Source organism: Bos indicus, chromosome 4 (assembly GCF_029378745.1).
Source record: "Bos indicus isolate NIAB-ARS_2022 breed Sahiwal x Tharparkar chromosome 4, NIAB-ARS_B.indTharparkar_mat_pri_1.0, whole genome shotgun sequence".
NCBI lineage: Eukaryota > Metazoa > Chordata > Mammalia > Artiodactyla > Bovidae > Bos > Bos indicus.
The window spans coordinates 119,852,582-119,870,400 of record NC_091763.1 but is presented as its reverse complement, the minus strand read 5'-3'; the positions used below and the strand labels follow the sequence as shown (position 1 = coordinate 119,870,400).

The window sequence follows — 17,819 nt, the reverse complement described above, 5'->3', positions numbered from 1 at the left end:
ACCGAAGCCGTCTCCCCTTCGAATTCCCTGGATCCACCAGGGCTGGACCCCAGCACATGTAAAGTCTTGGAAATCCACAAGATTAGCAGGTCCTGAGTCAAGCGTTAGGAAGATTTGTCGCTCGGGTGATGTACGCTTGAGGATGGTGGGTTTCCTTCCACAAAGGGTCACCATCCATGCAGGTCATGAGCTCCTTTGATTAGACTCCTGTGCCTTAACATACCTTGTGATATATTCTGATATCAGGAACTGTAATGCCTCCAACTTTGTTCTTTATCAAGATTGCTTTGGCTCTTCTTTCTGGGTCCTCATTAACTTTAATTTTTAGCTATTCTCTATTTCTGTAAAGACTACCATTGGGATTTTGATGGGGATAAACATTGGCTCTGAACATTGTAATACTAAGTCTTCCAAGCCTCAACCATGTGGTATCTTTCCATGCATTTTTACCTCCTCTAATTTCTTTTTCTAATGTTTTGTAGTTTTCAGAAATGACTTTCATCTCCTTTGTTAACTCCTAAACATTTTATAATCTTTGATCCTATGTAAATGAGATAATTTGATCAATTTCCTTTTTGAATGATTCATGTTAGTGTATAGAAATGCGACTGATTTTTGTATCCTGAAACTTTACTGAATTCATTTATTAAATCTAGTAGTTTTTTTTATGCAACCTTTGGGGTCTTCTACACATAAATCATGTCACCTGCAAACAGATCGTTTTGCTTTTTCCCTTCCAATATGGGTGCTTTTTGTTTCTTTCTCTTGCCTGGTTGCCCAGCACGGGCACAGTCTTGTTCTGCTCTTGTTCTTAGAGACAGAGCTTTTGGTTGTCATCACTGAGTATGATGTTAGCTGTTGGCGTGTCATACCTAACCTTTATTATGGTGAGGTAAATTCCTTCTAATTCCTTTAAGTTCATATGGCACATAACCCTTGTGATTTTGGATTCTGTATAATGTGGAAATGATGAACACAGAAACAGGTCAAGGCAGAAGTTTGTCTTTGAAATAAAAGAAAGTTTGTTTAAAAAAAAAAAAAAAGCAATTTCAACAAGTTCCAGAGTAAATCTCTTTGTGACATCAACGTTGGGCGGTGAGCTCCTTCGACATCTGGGGTCTATGAGCAGTAACTTTGTTCAGGGGGTAAAACTTGACCATGGTCAGCCCCAGAGTAACTGGTCCTGTAGTAGTCAGAGCAGAAATTGGGTTAATTGCAAACTTTCTACATCTATTTGGAGAAGGCAATGGCACCCCACTCCAGTACTCTTGCCTGGAAAATCCCATTGACGTAGGAGCCGGGTAGGCTGCAGTCTATGGGGTTGCTAGGAGTCAGACACGACTGAGGGACTTCACTTTCATTTTCACTTTCATGCACTGGAGAAGGAAATTACAACCCACCCCAGTGTTCTTGCCTGGAGAATCCCAGGGACGGGGGAGCCTGAAGTGACTTAGCTTAGCTTAACTCTACATCTATCACTGTGTGTGCCCCTAGAATCAGGCTGAGGCTCCATCTGATTTTCTACACAAAACCAAAAGTAACAGAAGTGTGCTGCTTCACAAATTGCAGCAACAGATTTTTTGCTCTATTCTGATCTAGACTCTCATGAGTGGTGGTAACAGTGGTGCTTCACTGTGTGAGAAACACTCCATGTCCTGGCACCCCCTGAGGGCTGTTCCCAGGCAGCAGCCTCGGTTTTCACTGGAACCGTCTGACAGTAAAGGAGTCCTCTGTTGAAACTATGACTGTGGGTAGTGGCTGGAAGTGCCTTTAAAGGTGCAGATTATTTCACAGGGCAGAGCAAGTGCCACAGCCCCCCTCATCTCCTTGCTTTTCAGTCCAAGCTCACCTCCCAGGGCAGCTGCTCCTGATCCATCACCGACTCCAAATACTCTTTCCTTCGGGCTCCAGGTTCCGCTCTGTCGATTCCTCTCTGTGCACATTGCTCTGTGTCTGAAGACACCTGGGCTCCTCTCCACCAGTCCAGCCCCACCAGAAAGGTGCTCTTTATCAAGTCGTCAGACGTCCATCAGGACCCGGGAGTGCTGAGCATCTGGAGAGACCATACCCACCTCGGCAAGATCACTGTCTTGCAGGGAAGGCAAAGAAGATACAGAAACTGCAAGCAAGTGTCCATGCAAATCATGGAGACTGAGGCTCTTATTCATTTGATATGTACTGAGCTCCCACGTGTTGGGCACAGTTTTTAAGAACTAACAGTGTTTAAGGGCTAACCTTGAATTCGTTTTGTGAAAACTTAGACCTCAGTCAAAGAGAAAAGTAATTTCTGGAAAATGGATTTTTAAAGAAAAGTCCTTTAAAGAAAACTGTGATTGTCTGCCCCAGTTAGTGAATTATTAATGCATATAACAATCAGAAGACTGATGATCAGACAGAACTTTCTAGCAGCCTTTCTGTAAGAGTGAGGATTTGGGCTTGCTCTGTAATTAAGTGGGATGACATCCACATTAGACCAGAGCCAAACCGTACAGTCAGTGGAATAAAAGCTGCCCTTCATCTCTCCCCAGGAAGGCTTCCAGGGGTCACCTTCTTGGCTAGGAAATATTTGGTTCTGGATGTGTCATGAGTTACTTCTGCAATATCGGTTTGATTTTTTTTTTTTTTTTTTTTTTTGGTTTGATATTTTTAAGTAGTAACTGGCACCTTCTGAAAAGCATTTTTGGCTTTGGGGGACTTCTTTATTGTTTTCCTATGAAGCCTAAACTTTCAAATAAAGTAGCAAATATCCTGACATATCACACTTATGACACTTTACCCACCGACATTTAGAGACTTGACATTTTCTGAGTTTTCCTGGTTTGCAAAGACCAAGCAGCTAACAGGCTCTACCTATCAAAGAGTCTAATCACATACAAGCAAAGCAGAAAGCCCTGCAATATCATTGCAGCAGTTTTGGACGGGACCCTGAAACGAGAGTCTCCATCCTTTCAAGCTTGAGCACTGCCCCGTGGCTCTTAGCATCAGGAGACAGCGGTGAAGGGCTGTGGAGGGGCGGACCGAGGGCATCTGGGGAAGGGCGTCAGGAGCAGAAGCAGACTCCCATCGCCCGCTGCAGGGCTGTGGTCGGGAGTGCGAGGCTCAGGCAGACCCTTGGCCAGGGCGCCAATGTCCTGGACTCTCGGGCACTCACTCCTCCTTGGAGCCTGGTGCAGGCTGGGCCCCAAAACCACCTGATTTCAGGATTCCTCTTCCAAATCTGCAGGTTCTTCCACCACATGAAAATACAAATATTTTTCACTTTTGAAGACACTAAAGAAAGGTGGTTTTCCAATTAAGCCTACTTGTGAGGGACATTACTTTACTAGTGTGTGAGATGAGTGCAATTGTGCAGTAGTTTGAGCATTCTTTGGCATTGCCTTTCTTTGGGATTGGAATGAAAACTGACCTTTTCCAGTCCTGTGGCCACTGGTGAGTTTTCCAAATTTGCTGGCATATTGAGTGCAGCACTTTCACAGCATCATCTTTCAGGATTTGAAATAGCACAACTGGAATTTCATCACCAGACTACCTGACCTGCCTCTTGAGAAACCTATATGGAGGTCAGGAAGCAACAGTTAGAACTGGACATGGAACAACAGACTGGTTCTGGAAATAGGAAAAGGAGTACGTCAAGGCTGTATATTGTCACCCTGCTTATTTAACTTCTATGCAGAGTACATCATGAGAAACGCTGGGCTGGAAGAAGCACAAGCTGGAATCAAGATTGCTGGGAGAAATATCAATAACCTCAGATATGCAGATGACACCACCCTTATGGCAGAAAGTGAAGAGGAACTAAAAAGCCTCTTGATGAAAGTGAAAGAGGAGAGTGAAAAAGTTGGCTTAAAGCTCAACATTCAGAAAACGAAGATCATGGCATCTGGTCCCATCACTTCATGGGAAATAGATGGGGAAACAGTGGAAACAGTGTCAGATTTTATTTTTTTGAGCTCCAAAATCACTGCAGATGGTGATTGCAGCCATGAAATTAAAAGACCCTTACTCCTTGGAAGGAAAGTTGTGACCAACCTAGATAGCATATTGAAAAGCAGAGATATTACTCTGCCAACAAAGGCCCATCTAGTTAAGGCTATGGTTTTTCCAGTGGTCATGTATGGATATGAGAGTTGGACTGTGAAGAAAGCTGAGCACTGAAAAATTGATGCTTTTGAACTGTGGTGTTGGAGAAGACTCTTGAGACTCCCTTGGACTGCAAGGAGATCCAACCAGTCCATCCTAAAGGAGATCAGTCCTGGGTGTTCATTGGAAGAACTGATGCTGAAGCTGAAACTCCAGTACTTTGGCCACCTCATGTGAAGAGTTGACTCATTGGAAGAGACTCTGATGCTGGGAGGGATTGGGGGCAGGAGGAGAAGGGGATGACAGAGGATGAGATGGCTGGATGGCATCACCGACTTGATGGACATGAGTCTGAGTGAACTCTGGGAGTTGTTGATGGACAGGGAGGCCTGGCGTGCTGTGATTCATGGGTTCACAAAGAGTTGGACACGACTGAGCGACTGAACTGAACTGAACTGCAAGGGACAATTTATGTGGAAGAAACTGTGCTGGATAGACTGTAATATTGTGTGGGAACTTCATGCTGAAGACCTGGATCTTTTGCTTTTCCTAGATGATACAGATCTTTCCAAAACTGGATTCCTACTCTTACGATACAGGAAACAAATGTCTAGTTTTCCACACTTCAAGACTTGCCTAGTTAAAAAAATAAATCAAGAAATTCACCAACAGCCACCTTTATTTTTATAGCCACATGCCTCTCCTTGGCTCCCTGACTCTGAAATGCCAGCCCACCCACCTCCCATCCACCAGCCTGGCCGATAACCAACCCCACCCCCATTCCTCAGAAAACTCCATGTGGGCCCGAGCTGCTCTTTCTGCAGCCCTCATCCCATCCCTGTGTTTGCATCACAGTTTGCCCACCCCTGTCCAAAGCTTTGGGCCACCTGTGAGCACCCACCTGTAAGTGCCCACCTGTAAGCGCCCACATGTGAGTGCCCCACTGCTCTGGCCCATGTGCTGGGGTTGCTGCTCCATGGGAACCTGGGCCACCCACCTTCTCCGCAGCACACCTGTGCACCATGAGCCATGGAGATCAGCTGTGTGAGTCTGAAGCAAGTTGGCAGAGCAGGGGGGATGGGAGACAGTGTGAGGCAAGAGCCCTTCAGACAAACTGTCCTCTGCACGGGAGCCGGGTGGGGCCCCCTGAGGGAGGGGCTGCAGGGGCATCACACTGCAGGTGTCTGGCCAGGTCCCAAAGCCTTCAATGTTGCCAACGATTTCACCCTCTTCCTTCTTTCCAGTGTCTGACCGTGGTCATTGGAGGACTGCTTATGCTATCCTTCCTGACACTGGCCTTACCTGCCTGTCCTCTTAGGAGACCCATAAAAAGCTAAAAAAAAAAAAAAAAAAAGTCCAGAAGCTGAGCAGCCAAAACTGGGAAGAAGAAACACCAATAACTGGAAGGACAGTGAGTTTTAAATCAGAGGCAGAGCTGTATGGTCCTTAATGACCTCCTTAATGGTTTTCAAGCTGGCAGAACATTTTGTTCAAATAAGATGGAACAAAGGATTCCAATTTATAAATGGATTTGTTGGTTCTGGTTGATGGAGGGGTGGCAAATCCGTTGGCCAACAAACCACAGACTTGGCCTGTTCCCAGCCCGTCCTAATAGAGAAGCTCAAAAAGCAGTTTGAAACCAGCACATCTGTTCTACCTCTCTTTTTACAGCATAGAGACTGACCAGGAAGGTTAAGCAACCTGTCAAAAGCGACATCCTGCATTTCGGCAGAAAGTATTAGTCGCTCAGTTAAGTCCAACTCTTTGCGACCCCATGGATGGTAGCCAGGCTCTTCTGTCCATGGGATTCTCCAGGGAAGAATACTGGAGTGGGTTGCCATTCCCTTCTCCAGGGTATCTTCCCAACCCAGTGATCAGACTTAGATGTCCCACATTGGAGGCAGATTTTTTACTGCCTGAGCCACCAGGGAAGCCCTGGGTCAAAGTTCAAGGCATCTGACCTCTACCCTAGTACTCCCTTTGTAATGCCAAGAGAGCTACTAACAAGAAGAATCACAGTGAAGTGTGGATCCGAAGGATAAGGAGGGCCATGATGCTCAGAAGGGGCAACTGCCACATTCTTCTAACCTCCCTTTTAATAGAAACATGACAAGCTCACAGCTGTTAGATTTCCTCTGCACTAGTGTGGTGCATCAACCAAAAAGTAATATATGACACTGCAAATAAGAAAAGAGTTTATTTGGAGTCTTATGAATTGCCCTTCAAGAGACACAGATACAGGTAAACCCAAGTGAGAGTTCTGGGGAAGAGAAAATCAGGAGCTTATAAAAGCAAAAATCCAGAAAGTCATTAAAAGTTGCCCGCCAATAATTGTGATTGATGTGAGTCAGGAAGTAGTTGTCCTTGAGGAAGCATGAGTTACTCTAAGCTTGTGCTTGTTGTTGGGCCACTCAGTCAAGTTTGAGTCTCTGTGACCCATGGACTGTGGCACGCCAGGCTTCCCTTTCCTTCACTATCTCCCAGAGTTTACTCAAACTCATGTTCATCGAGTCGGTGATGCCATCCAACCATCACATCATCTGTCACCCCATTCTCCTCCTGCCTTCAATCTTTCCCAGCATCAGGGTTTTTTTCCATTGAGTCAGTTCTTCACATCAGATGGCCAAAGTATTGGAGTTTCAGCTTCACCATCAGTCCTTCCAGTGAACACCCAGGACTGATCTCCTTTAGGATGGACTGGTTTGATCTCCTTGCAGTCCAAGGGACTCTCAAGAGTGTTCCCCAACATCACAGTTCAAAAGCTTCAGTTTTTTGGCACTCAACCTTCTTTATGGTCCAACTCTCACATCCATACATGACTCCTGGGAAAACCATAGCTTTGACTATATTAACCTTTGTTGGCAAAGTGATGTCACTGTTTTTTAACATGCTATCTAGGTTTGTCATAGTCTTAGTGAAGGAGCAAAAAATAGCTGCCATTTTTGCAGCTATGATCACAATGATCACACGGAAGACTGACCTAACAGTCTTACTTTCAACACGCAGTAATTTGCAGTGGCCATGTTGAGAGTTGTGTGAATATGCCCTTGAATTCGGAGGAATCATAAGGAATAACATCCTGTCTACTCAGGAGGGAGTCGAGCCCAGAAGTTAGTTCTACAAAGCCGTTGGGTTCCATTTGGGGTTGCCCAATAAACACTAGGTCATCTGTCCCAATCTGTTCCAAACCAGCCTTTAAAGCAGCAGTTGCAATTCAAGAATCACGTTTTGCCTATCTGAGATGTCAGGTTGATATCAGTTGGTGACTTCTTTTTCATATGGTTATGCTGCCTCCAACAGACATGAGTCTTGGTGTTTAGATAACCATACCCTAGTGGATTGGAGTTTCAGCTTCAACCAGAAGCTGATAGTTCGGGTATGGCATCCCCTAAAAGATGGGAGGTGAAATTTTTAAGTTCTGGTCTTGCTCTTTCCTGAGATTGGACCTTGGTAGCACTAAGAAGAAGAGAAAAAAAAAAATAGTGTGTGGTGTCATTTAAGGTTTGGTTGATGGGCTGTTCATGTGGGTTCCAATTAGTGATATCTGCTATTGCTAGAGGAGCTTCACTGTTAGCTCATGTGGTAAAGAATCTGCCTCCAATGCAGGAGACCTGGGTTTGATCCCTGGGCTGGGAAGATCCCCTGGAGGAGGGAGTGGCTACACACTCCATATTCTTGCCTGGAGAATCCCACGGACAAAGGAAATAGGGAGTTCTACTGTAATTCCCCTCTAAAATAAAGTCTCCTAACCTAACTAGTCAGATCCCTATAATGGGGGTATACATACATCAAGGTAGCCCAGAAGTACTGGAGCAGGGCAGACGTCTACAAATTCAGCAATTTGATTTATTTTTTTTAATTAGCATATGATTGTCATCATAAAAGAAAAAGCATTGAAAGGTGGAAAAAAGCAAATAAAAAGTAAGGTTGTACAGGCCTGGCCCTTAATCTTGGGACAGTTGTCCACAACGGATGTTGTCTGTTTCATTTTCCTAGCTTTTGTCTGGTTAATTTTGGTTTCAAGTCTCCAAATGGTTGTGAAGTCCAAATAGGAGGCAGTATCTTCTTTAAATGAGAAAAATGAATCCACACGATGATGTCTTTAAGTTTAGCAGTACAGAGGTTAGTTAGAAATACGTAAAGGAAAAAAAAAAAAGAAATACGTAAAGGAAATCAACCATGAATATTCATTGGAAGGACTGATACTGAAGCTGAAGTTACAATACTCCTGCCACCTGATGCAAAGAGCTGACTCTCTGGAAAAGACCCTGATGTTGGGAAAGATTGAGGGCAGGAGGAGAAGGGGACGACAGAGGATGAGATGACTCCATGGACATGAATTTGAGCAAACTCCAGGAGCTGGTGAAGGACAGGGGAGCCTGGTGTGCTGCAGTCTATGAGGTCTCAAAGAGTTGAACACGACTTAGCAACTGGACGACAACAATGGTCCCAACGAGGTTGGAGGGCGTCTTTGTGAAGGTGTCGTTTCCAGTGGACACAGCCTCCAGGTTGGAGAGCATCATCATATTGCATGTCTTCATCTCCCAGGGCGGCACTGTGGGAAGGCTGCTCTTGCGTCTGCTTTCCAGGTCCTGGTAAGCTCCTGACAGCAGGTGTAGATGCTTTAATAGAGCAGGGTCACAGAAGCGTTCATCAGACCTGACGGGCCTGCCAGTCAGGATTTTGAATGGTGACAGCCTGTTTTCCCAAAGAGAGTAGATCTCAGGTTAAAGGCTCTAGGCCAAGGCAGCCTAAAAGATGTGGCAAATTTAGTTACTGGATCTTTACGGCTCCATTAGTACATTCCACCAATCCTGACGCCTGGGGATGAAGGCACAACAGAAGTCCTGTAAAACCAGCCAAATTTTACAAATGGATTGGGTTACTTGCCAGTAAAATGGGAGCGGCTGTCACTGTCTGCATTCCCAACTTCTGTCACCCTCACTAGGAGTCAAAGGATTTTCCCCAAGTGGGAATAATTTTTTCAGCTTTACCTACTGCCATGGTCGAGGTTCTGTGACAAGCAAGTCTTCCCTGATGAGAGAGACACAAGTCACTACCAACACATATTCATATCCCTGAGAGGGCAACAACCGCCCCGGGGTGAGGGAAAATGACTCATGGGAGTATGGACGGGTTGTCTTTCCTGGGCTATGTTTAGGACAAACTGGACGACTTAGGAATAAGTTGAGCCATTTTAGGAGACGGTTTTTTACAATATGGTTTTCCCCATTGAATTAACTTGTCCCATGAGTCTGACCAAGTGTATACCCAAGGATGAAAGTGGAAGTGAAAGTGTTAGTCGCTCAGTCGTGCCCGACGCTTTGCAACCCCGTGGACTGTAGCCCACCAGGTTCCTCTGTCCATGGGATTCTCCAGGTAAGAATACTGGAGTGGGGTCCATTCCCTTCTCCAGGGGATCTTCCTGATCCAGAGATCAAACCCAGGTCTCCCGCATTGCAGGCAGATTCATATTCAAGGATAAGTTGGATATGAATTCATGTTCAGTTCAGAGAGGACAAGCCTACCATTTGGTCCTAACCAAAGGTTTCTCTTAGAGTCATGTACACAACCTTGTGTGATACAACTTTTTAGATCTCTCTGAACAGAGAGTCGCTGTGCTTCTAACACCTTAGCAATTAGCTCAGACTCTGACTTCCCGGTAGGCAGGGTCCCTCTAGCGTCACTTTGGGCTTCTGGAGGGCTGCTGCCTGAGCTGCCGCATCAGCCAAATGGCTCCTTCCACTTCCCTCCTTGTCTGCTGCTGAATGTCCAGCACTTTTCATTGTTGCCAAGGATCTATACAGTTGCGTGGCATCTGAGGGTCTCAGCACTTAACAACTGTTTGATTTTCTGTCCTGAAAATGCTAAAAACCCTTCCAAAGCATGACAAAATCATGAGCAACGCCAAAAATTATATCTCCTGCCAGTGTTTATATTAATGGCTTTCTCCTTTTCCATTACGTAGGCTCCAGATAACGCGAGAAACTCTACCTGCTGAGCAGAAGCGGCTTCTGGTGACAGCGGGCTCAGTGCATTCAGTAAAGCCCAGACTCATCTTCAGCGAGGGTCCACCCCACTCCCTGTGGTCTAGGACTCAGGACTTGGTGCTCTCACACAGGATCCATCAGTAAACCAGATCAGATCAGTGTTTTGGGAGGGGAATCCCACAGATCATGCCAAGGGTTAGGAGTTGGTCAGTCAGCATTACAGTCCAGAGGACTTCATCAGCTGGTAAGGGGAGGAGGCTGGCAGGACGCAGGGTGTCAGAGCAGGAAGAAGCCCTGTTAGAAGGCCCAAACGGGAGGTCGGGGTGCTGGGGAGAGGTGCTCAGTGTGCAGAGAATGAAGCTCCGGGACAGGGCGGAAAACAGCCCCTCTGTGTCCTGATCACTGGGCAGCGGCCACAGTGCCTCACCAAGGAGGAGGGGTCTGGTTCCCAGGTCTGGTCGTCGGCTGTAAGGCACTGAGTCAGTACCACAGGCACCGCCTTCTCTTTCAGGAACAGAAGGAAAAGGGTAGTTTAGAACCAGAGTGACTGAAGGCAGGGGGATGAGGAAGACAGCCTTCAATCAGGGCTGAAGCTTCTTGAGTTTCTTTTGTCCAAATACTAGGTTAGGTCTGATCAGCCTTCAGGAGGGAGTACAGAGCTGGGCCATGGCAGAAAAATCTGGGTCCAGTCTCCACAGAACCCTGGCCATCCTGAGAGCCTCTCAGTTGGCTCTTTGCTTTGGGGTGAGGAAATGTTAGGAGACACTCAGTTTTATGTGGATCCAATAGCAGCCATGTTCAGTAATTAACTGGCCTGAACATCTAATTTTAGGTTTACAAAACTGGAGTTTTTCTCTTTGACACTTCATGTCCCCTTTCTGCAAGTTCTCAGAGAAAATGGAGGCTATCCTCCAAGAGTGCTTCTGCCAAAGGAGGGTGGGGAATATTGTCCACATGCTGCAAAGGGGAAGAATTTGGAGGGAAGGTGACTTCGATCTTAAAATTCTGCTTAAAAACACTGGGCTTTCAGTGTGGCCCCGAGGCATACCAGTCCATGTGAACTGTTGATTTCCCAGATGCAGGCAAACACGTTTTGACTCTCAGGCCAGCAGGGGTGCTGAAGAAAACACTACAGCGTCGACCACAGTAAAGGGTGGGCCCTCAGGGTTGCGGCTCAAAGAGGGGAGGGGCATTCGGCCCAACTGGGTGTCAGGGTGCAGTGATGTTGCTAATGGCTCTTAAGTCTTGGACGGACCTCCAACTTCTTCCAAGTGGTTTCCAAAGAGGGAGCATGGAGTTACTGCAGGGGCCTTTCCGCGGAACAATCAACCGCGTTTAACACATTCTTCAGTTACACGCTAGATTGCTTCAACAGCCTCTGCTTTCAGTGGATACTGATGAACGCTTGGCAGAGGTTTTCTTTTATCCAGCTGAATCTTCATGCGTGGCACAGAGTGACTCATAGACCAAGGTTTATAAGGGATGGTGTCTAAAAGACGGTTAGGCTCGACCGTGGAGGGTTAGGGTCAAAAACGTAGAATGCCAGTAGATGAGTCTCCTGGAGAATCTTGAGGCTTAGGGTCTCCTTGGAGACATAAAAATATTTCCACCTTTGGAGAGAAGGAAAGATGGATTTTATAAGCTTCTAGGAAATCTCTCCCTAATGGGTGGCTAGGGCAGAAGGAAGTGGATGAGCGCCTTGAATCAGTCATAATAAAAAGGGACTGGAAGAGATTGGATGCATGGTGGACGGATGGATGGAAGGAAAGATAGGTGGATGGTGGATGAATGGATGATGGATGGATGGTGGATAAAATAATCCTCCTGTTCCTTTCCTCTATGAAAGTCAACTAATTATATCTCTAAGCTGCCTTTTATACCAAAGGCAGCTTTCCCCAATCACTATCCAAATAATTTCTCAAAGTATTACTAGCAGTCAAACAGTTTTGACCTGCCTTCTTCTATGTTTATACTTAGTTGAACCACTTAACAAAGACCATTGCTCAAGTACAATTATATTTCTTCTTGAGAAATGATGCCACTAAACTCAATAGATACTTGTTGAATAAATATCAAGATGTACTTTCTGAAACAGCTGAAGCCATTGAGTGGCAAATTAAAAAATGTAAAATGTGGCCCTAAACTCTGAATAACCTGCTTTACATCTCTCGGAGGGAAAGCTGATTGTACCAGAGCATGAAATTTTGAGCAGTGGGTCCCCAAATGCTTTAAGAACTTTTCTAATTGCATGTTCATTATGAACACAGTTAAATTCACAGCATTCATGTTTAACTAGGGAGCACGTGGAGATTGCAGCTGCCTGGGAATCCGTGTGGACTTACGTCCTGAGTCGTTCAAGCCCAGAGACTGCTTCGGAGGACATGCAGTCCAAGCACTGACGTGATGCATGGGGGCGCAGGATGTCCTGGGAGAGGGGCTGCCAGCAGGGAAGTGAGGGGGCCCACCTCCTGCCCGGGACCCGGGAGCCGCTCCAGGTGAGGCCGGCCCTGCCCACTTTTCTGCACAAGCCTGTCTTCTGTTTGGGGCTGAACACTGTGTGTTCACAGTTTCTAGCTCCAGTGTCAGCACCTTGATGAGACAGAGTTAAAAGTGTTGTCAGAGCTGCCACACAGAGGAAAATACAGCAAAGAAGATGCTGGGCAGTGAGCCTCTTCCTGGGCTCGGGGGGCTCTGGGGTGTGGAGACCATGTTAGCAAATCTGGACACTGTGTATTTTTCCTCCCCCTGGATCCGTGGGAAGACCTGGCCATCTGACCCCTACAGTTGAATGGGCTTGGGTCAGTCATGTGTCCCGGGGCACAGAAGCTGGTGTGAAAAGCTTGAGAGAGGAAGCGAGCTCCCTCCAGGGGTGCCAGCCTCTGGGGCCCCTTCTCAGCCCGCGATTCCAGGAGGGTGATGTGACAATTCAGGGATTGAGGCCGAGGAGCTGCAACAGGAGGGGCACTGGTTGCCGCTCCCTCCCCCACGCATGTCGATCCCTTTTATCTTTGCAGCTTCAGGCTTTGGGTACTCAACACGATTCTCCATGCAGAGACATCGCCATCATCTGTGATACATACTGAGCATCTCTCCAGATGTGTCAGTAAACAGACAAACGAAAAGACCCTCATCCTTGAAGAGTCTACAGGATAGGTCGCAGCGCCTGCCTCGTGCCCCAGGAGGATCCCAGGAGAATTTATTTTACTCAGTCCTTAGTATGCAGACTCTCAGATTCTTCACAGCTTTCCATTATTGTAAACAAGAAAGCCATCAGTGTCCTGGTGTGGAACTTTGGGAGCAGAAAGTAGCCTAATCTAGGGCAGCTGCACAGCTGCTGGCTCACCCCTTGGGCTCATCAGCTTCCCACTTTGATGCCCTTTCTCTTAGAAGCACGATCAGGACCCTGGAAGGAAGGTCCTAGCCAAACACTCCCCCTCACGGTTTCCATCTGAACTTGCAAACACTTCTGGCGCCATCCCTGGATGATGTCCAAATGAGCATGTAAGAGGTAATTGGAAGTAAACACAATTGTTCTTTCTGGTGTTTGGCATCCAGCAGCCCTGTCAGAAAAATTCTGCACAGTGTGATCTGAGACCCCCGAGTTGGTCCTGGGGGCTGAGGTGGGGGGCAGGGGTTGCTGTGTAGGGAAGGCCCCCACAGGGCCTGGGAAAAGCACATCCTTCGCTCCCCACGCTGTGGGACCCAGGGGAGGGGCCAGAACTCAGCGCACTGGAACCTGGTCTTCCCGTGCACCTGGGGCGGCCTGCCCTTCTGGCTGCCCTCCAGCCTCGTCAGCCCTTTGTCCTGAGAGCGAAGCCACATGCTGACCCTTTGCCAGTGGGTCCTAAGTCTTCACTGAACGGCCGCCACTTTGATGAAAATCATTTGTCTTTATCGCTGTGGGGTTCTCCTGATAATCTCCCAGATTATCAACTAGACCATGCTGTGTTGCCATCCAAGGCACTATCCTGCCCTCGCCTGGGGTCGGCCCTTCACAATGTGCTTTGGTATGTTCAAGGGTCCCCACGATGCATGCACGTGTTTCTCCATGGTGATGCCTGGCCCCAAAAACACTGAAACCAGTTTTACAGTGTTCTGTTATAAATGCTGTGTCATTGTAAAAGATGAATTCAGGTTAATGAACCTCAAAGTGTTGGTTAAGCCATCAAGGGTGGACAGGCTTTACCCTTGCTGTGACCATACCAGAAACAGCAGCATCTGGTTATTTAGTGTCGAGAACCAGAGAGACACATTGAACCATAAAAATAAGACTTCAGGCATATGTAATGTACTCCTGCAACTCAACAACCAAATTCAAAAATGTGCACTGTGCACTTAGTCACTCAGTCGTGTCCGACTCTTTGTGACCCCATGGACTGGGGCCCACCAGGTTCCTCTGTCCATAGGATTCTCCAGGTAAGAATTCTGGAGTGGGTTGCCATGTCCTTCTCCAGGAGATGTTCCCAACCCAGGAGTCGATCCAGGGTCTCCTGCATTGCAGGCAGATTCATTACCAGCTAAGCTACAATTCAAAAACAGCAAAGGACTTGAGTAGACATTTCTCCAAGTAAGGTAAACAGACAGCCAATGGGCACACGCGAAGAGTCTCAGCATTGGTCACTAGAGCAACACAAATCTAAACCACAGTGAGATACCACCTCACATCATTAGGGTGACCCTTGTCCAGGAAAAGACAGAAAACAACAAGTGTTGGGAGGATGTGAAAAGGCTGCAACCCTGGTGCACTGCTGTTGGGATTGTAAAATGGTGCACCCTGCTACAGGACATGGTATGCTGGTTTCTCTAAAATTAAATGTAAAGTTACCCAGATATTAAAAGCAGGATCTCAAAGAGATATTGATACACTCCTGTTCATAGCAGCATCATGCATCACTCATCGCAGCTAAAACGCGAGAAGCACCGCCAATGTCCACAGCAGATGACGGGTCAGCAAAACATGACCTGGGCACGCGGCGGAGTATCATCTGGCCTGTAGCGGGAGCAGGTCCTGACACCCGCCACAGCACAGATGAAGCTGGAGGACGCTGTGCTCACTGAGATAAGCCAGACACAAAGAGACAGCCCCTGTGTGCTTCTGTTCACGTGAGGTCCCTAGAGGAGCCAGACACACAGAGACAGAAGGAGGCTGGGGGAGGGGAGGGAGCTAGTGTTGGATGGGGGCAGAGTTTCTGTTTGGGCCGGTGAGAGAGTTCTGGAGAGAAGGTGTAAAGGGTTGCCCACCAGTGTGCTGAATGCCACTGAGCTGTGCCTTTGAAACTGGTCAAGGTGGTGATTTTATGTTGTGCGCATGACGGGCTCAGGACCACAATGTCACCTGGTTTGGGGCAGGCAGGAAGGAGCGGGGTCAGGGAAGCAGACCTAGCCCGGGACCAGATAGCAGCAGCGATACCGCCTGGAGTCCACGTGTCAGTGAGGGAGCCACGCCCTGAGACCCCCCTTCTCCAGCAGCTCAGTGAGGGAGCCACGCCCTGGGACCCCGCCTCTCCACCGGCTCAGTGAGGGAGCCACGCCCTGGGACCCCGGTCCCTCCTCAGTCTCCATCTCTCACTTCAGAGTCAGGGGGCTTGGAGGGGCCAGGGTGGGGGCATCAGGAGGCCCTGGCCCGGGAGGAGTGAGGGGTTGGCATGGCGCTTCCGCGTCCATGGGGTTCTGGGGCATCTTCTCAGTTCGGCCACAGGAGCCCCCATCTGCCTTGGGCCCTCTGGCCCTGAGCCAGTTAGTTAAAAAGACATAATTTAACTGAGCATCATAAGAAAAGATGTAGAACACTCCCAGCTGAGCAGACTCTACAATTTGAAGATGTCAACTGGCACCTAATAAATCCAAGAGCGTGATTCCAAACAAAAGGCGGACAGGTGCCACCCTTGCCGGGGCTGGACGAGACAAATCTGAGCCTCACCTGCCAGAACAATGGCGTGAAAGACAGATGCTGCTCCAGTTTGAAGACAAAGGAGGTGGGAAATCAAAGGGAGGCACTTAAGTTCACAGCGGTGCTGCTCGAATGAAAGGGAAAAAAGCTCCGTAGAGAAGCCTGGTTATATAATAAATGCTTTTCTTGCTGAGAGAGTCCGGTGTTGATGCTGAGTCCCCACGCTCCCCACACCGTGCACCAGACCTCAGTCAAGCTCCCCAGCAGTCAGAGCCCCAGCCACCCCTCTTGGACCCGGGTCAGGCCCAGAACCCCGGGCTCCAGCCCCCCAGGCCTGCACCTCAAGCCTCCAGGCTCTGACCCACTTCCATGTCAGGCCCTTCCACGTTCCTTCCACCAGCACCTGTCAAGAGCCCACAGCATCCACGGTATTTACAAATACGTCATTCTATAGAAAACAAAGAACTCTCTCACCCAAAGAAAAGAACGGACACTAAGGCTGATTACGCCCAGCTCCCAGCCAGTCCCAGACTCTGGCCAATCTCCGGAATTCCTTGCCCCAGTCATTTAAAAGATAACTACTCCGAACAACCTTGGAGAAGAACAGGCCCCCTTAAGACAATAGCTTTCCACATACATGCCTGTATGTACTTACTCTTTCCTTGGGTCAGTGCAGCAGTTCACTAATCTGCCTGCTGCCGCTTCTCGCCTCATTAAAAGTGATTTGCTCCTGTAAAGCACCAGTCTTGTTCTTTCTCCAAACCTTCTTTCTCTAATTCCCTTACCCTACCATCTCTACAGTACTTCACAAGGAACTTCTCTAAACTTTCAGTGACTTGCAGACAGCCTGGAAAGTGCTCAGGCGCCAACCACACCCATGTCCCCGGGCCTCGAGCCTGGCTGGCACCTCCTCCAGCCCCCCAGGGGTAGCCTAGGGTTTGGCCAGGTCAGGGGAGTGTGTGTTTTGGGGACCCTCTGCCCCCACCTCCAGCCGGCCTGCTGGGAGCCCACCCACTAAGTAAAGTGGCCTGTTTGCGTCTAAGCAAAGTGCCAGGGACAGTGCTGTGCATGGCAGCCGCTGTTTCAGGAAAGGGCCTTCGAGAAAAAGCCGTTCCCAATAAGCCTGTCCTGCCGCCATCCACCTTCGCCTCAGCTGACTCAGCCCTGTGACTCTGACGGGGACCCTGGGACACAGCTGCTGCACACGATACAAGCTGCTTCAGTGATGAGATCGCAGTTCAGAACTCACAGGAGAACAGCCATCGTCACCCTTAAATGTGAACAAGATGATGCCCCGTGGCTGAAGGAAATGACCACCCTCTGGGGGACTTTCAAGCCACCACGGGACCCATCTGCGTCTGCTTGGGACGCCGGTGAGAGATCACTGTGAGGCTGGAGGCTGGAAGGCCCGGCAGGCTCCGTGTCCAGGGGGAGCTCTTTCTGGATCACAGACGTGGCCTCACGGAGGAGTTGGGGGGCCAGGGGCAGGGGCTCTCTGAGTCTTTACAGGGGAGCACTGACCTCACCCTGGGGGTCCACCCTCCCGACCCCATCACCTCCAGAGGGCCCACCTCCAGACACCATCCCCCAAGGTTTGGTTTCAGCAGGTGAATCTGGGGGACACAGGCCTTCAGCCCACGGCATGCAGAACTGTGTGTACAGCTGCTGATGTCCAGAGCTGCCCTGTAGGGAGAGGGAAACAGAGCTCTGCTGTCGTGTGAAGACAGGTCAGTACACATGATCATAAAAGGTTGTGGCTGCGAGCCGTGAACTATGCTGGGATTTGTGGCCCCCAGGGGAGAGGAATTCGATCCAGGACCAGAGAGGAGGCTTGATCACTAGGAGGTTTGCGTGGCAGA

The 17,819-nt window shown here is 48.4% G+C and overlaps 2 long non-coding RNA genes across 2 annotated transcripts; both read right to left on the bottom strand.

Moving 5' to 3' along the window:
* Positions 1–672: 672 nt before the first annotated feature.
* LOC109558167 (uncharacterized) lies at positions 673–3,718 on the bottom strand. Its single transcript, XR_002180618.2, has 3 exons — positions 3,407–3,718; positions 1,850–2,053; positions 673–1,183 (listed from the first exon to the last, which is right to left on the bottom strand). It is a non-coding gene; the product is annotated as an uncharacterized lncRNA (long non-coding RNA).
* A 2,540-nt stretch (positions 3,719–6,258) lies between these two features.
* On the bottom strand, positions 6,259–16,804 carry LOC139182824 (uncharacterized). Its single transcript, XR_011566397.1, has 2 exons — positions 16,616–16,804; positions 6,259–8,778 (listed from the first exon to the last, which is right to left on the bottom strand). It is a non-coding gene; the product is annotated as an uncharacterized lncRNA (long non-coding RNA).
* Between the last annotated feature and the right edge of the window lie 1,015 nt (positions 16,805–17,819).